Source organism: Echinops telfairi, unplaced genomic scaffold, assembly GCF_000313985.2.
Source record: "Echinops telfairi isolate 266 unplaced genomic scaffold, ASM31398v2 ScPeMD7_23;HRSCAF=83, whole genome shotgun sequence".
NCBI classification, from domain to species: Eukaryota; Metazoa; Chordata; class Mammalia; order Afrosoricida; family Tenrecidae; genus Echinops; species Echinops telfairi.
Genome location: NW_022103920.1, coordinates 42,633,413 through 42,636,161, shown reverse-complemented (window position 1 = coordinate 42,636,161; position 2,749 = coordinate 42,633,413).

Here is a 2,749-nt window from a genome sequence, read left to right as displayed (position 1 = left end):
AGGCCCGCCCACCCTGCAGCCGCAGCCTCGCGCCAGGGCCCCTCCCGGGCCAAGTCCTTACCCCGGGGCTGCGGTTGCTGCGCGGCCGCGTCTCCTGCTCGCCTCCCGCAGCTGGCTCACGTCCACGGTCCGTCTGTGCCGGGAGCCATCGTCCCTCGGCTTCCGGCGTGCTTAGAGTCACTTGGTCAATGTTACTACGTTGAGTAGCAATTGGAGCGCCCGGTTACAGGGTGCTCAGTCCATTTTTAAAATGTTAACAATTGAACAATTTTAAAATGTCACCACCTCTCCTCACGGTTCTCACCTCAGTGTCCTTACTTTCGCCAATCCCGGGTTAATGGCTACAGAGAATAAAATCGTGCGTCGGGTTTGCTTTCTAACGTGCAGCATGAAATCCTCGATTTCAAGAAATCATTGAACTATGTTGTACAGCGCCTTGGAGTCGTTTCTCCCTCCTAGCGAGCGCTGCAGCCAGGGGAACCGGTCACAGGGATCTACCTATAACCCCCTCCTAGGGGAACGGACAACAGAAAAGTGGGTGAAGGGAGACATCGGTCCGTGTAAGACACGAAAAAATAATATAATTTATAAATTATCAAGGGTTCATGAGGAAGGGGGGAAATGAGCTGATTCCAAGGGCCCAGAAAGTTTTGAAAATGATGATGGCAACAAATGTACAAATGTGTTTGACATGATGGATGGATGGATGGATGGATGGATGGATGGATGGATGGATGGATGGATGGATGGATGGATGGTGTAAGAGTTGTACGAGCCCCCGAAAAAATGATTTAAAAGGAAGAAGATGAAGAAGAAAACGCTTCGGTCTTGGACTATCCTCACTACTCTTGCTGGTTTTGAGGGCCTGGTGGCAGTTGCTGTGTCGTCCGCCTTCTTTTTCTCTGGCACCCCCCACCCCCACCCCACCCATGACAAAGTCCGGAGTCCTCCAGTGACTGGGACCTGCTGATAACACGTCCAAAGTACGTGACTCGAAGTCCCTCCACCTTCCTTTCGAAGGAGTGTTCGGACTGTACTTTTCCCAAGACAGATTGTTTTCATTCTTTGGACAGGCCCAAGTAGTCACTATTCTTTGCGAACACCGTAATTGGACAGCATAAAATCGTCTCCAGTCTTCTTTAAGCCCTGTCCAGCATTTACATGCATATCGGGTGACTGACAGCGCCAGGTCTTGAGTGAGAGCTGTCTTTCGTTTTTAAAGTGACATCGTTGCCTTTTCACACTTTCAAGAGGTCTGTTGTAGCTGATTGAGTGGAGCCCTGGTGGTTTCCGCAAGATCAGCAGTTCGAAGCTACCGACCACGCTGCGGAGAAAGACAAGGTTAACCCCTCACCTGGCACCAGGGTAGTTCCTCCCTGGCCTACAAGGTGGTGATGAGTCAACGCGACTGGGTGAGGTGGGTGGGTCGGTTTTCTTGAAACCGGTAGTTCGTTGGAGTTCTTGACTGCCGCTTCCTTGAACGTTGATTGTACATCAGAGTAAAATGAAATGTTTGACTTCAGTCTTTCCGCCGTTCCTGTTTTTTGTGGAAGATTGTTGTTTGCTTTGTGTTGAGGTGTAATCCCCACTGGAGGCTGCAGTCTTTGATCGTCATCAGTACGTGCTTCAACTCCTCTTCACTTTCAGCAAGCAAGGTGGTGATCCCCGCGTGGCAGATTGCCGATGGGGCTTCCTCCAATCCTGATGCAGCGTTTCTCAGATCATCCAGTTTCTTGGCTTATTTGCCCGGCATATAGAGGGACTGAGTATGGTGAAAGTATACAGCCCTTAAATAGAGGTATATCAAAATAGAATTCAACAGTGGGTGTGTTGCGCAAAAAAAAAAAAAAAAAAGCCAAACCCACTTCCCTCCCTCAGATTGATTCTATCTCAGAGTGACTCTATAAGGCAGAGTAGAACTGGACTAGGGTTTCCAAGGCTGTAAATCTTTGTGGAACCAGGCTGCCTCATCTCTCTCCCTTGGATTGGCTGGTGGGTTCGATCGTGGTGGTAAACCCACACCAGGGGTTCTTGGGTAAAAAGATTCATCTATAAAAGTCCACTGATGTATGCATTTGAACCAGAAAAACCTACTGTTTGGGGGTTCTGGGTGTTGTTATGTTGACAGAAATGAAGAAAGAGAAGGAGGAGGAGAAGAAAAAGAAACACTGTCCTGAAACGCATTTTGAAATGACTATGCCCCTGTAATAGTGTGTTAAGTGTAGGCTTTATACCCTTAGGCCAGTTTTCAATTGCTTCAACATTTTATTGAGTTGGTGTGGGTAAGAGCTGCAGGGACCTGGGTGGGGCTGAGACTGCACAGGCTGGATGCTACCCAGAGTGCAGGAACCAAACAGAAACAGCTCTATAAGCTCAGAGAGTAAGCTGAAGTCACCGCTTACTAGTTCTTCATAGTACTTTGGTGAAGAAATTTTTTAAAAGAAGCTCTTTGTTCCTCTACCCTAATGTTTTATTGTGAAAAAAATTAAATCTGCAAAAACCGAAGTCTTTTCAATATACTAGTCAAATAAGATGTAGATAAAAAAATATTTCACCCCCAAATGCCTGTCAGTCTCTCTCTCTTTTTTTAAAAAACATTTTATTAGGGGCTCATACAACTGTTATCGCAATCCATACACACATCAATTGTGTAAAGCGCATTTATACATCATTCTCAAAACATTTTCTCTCCACTTAAACCCCCAGCATTAGGTCCTCATTTTTCCCCTCCCTCCCCGCTCCCCCCTCC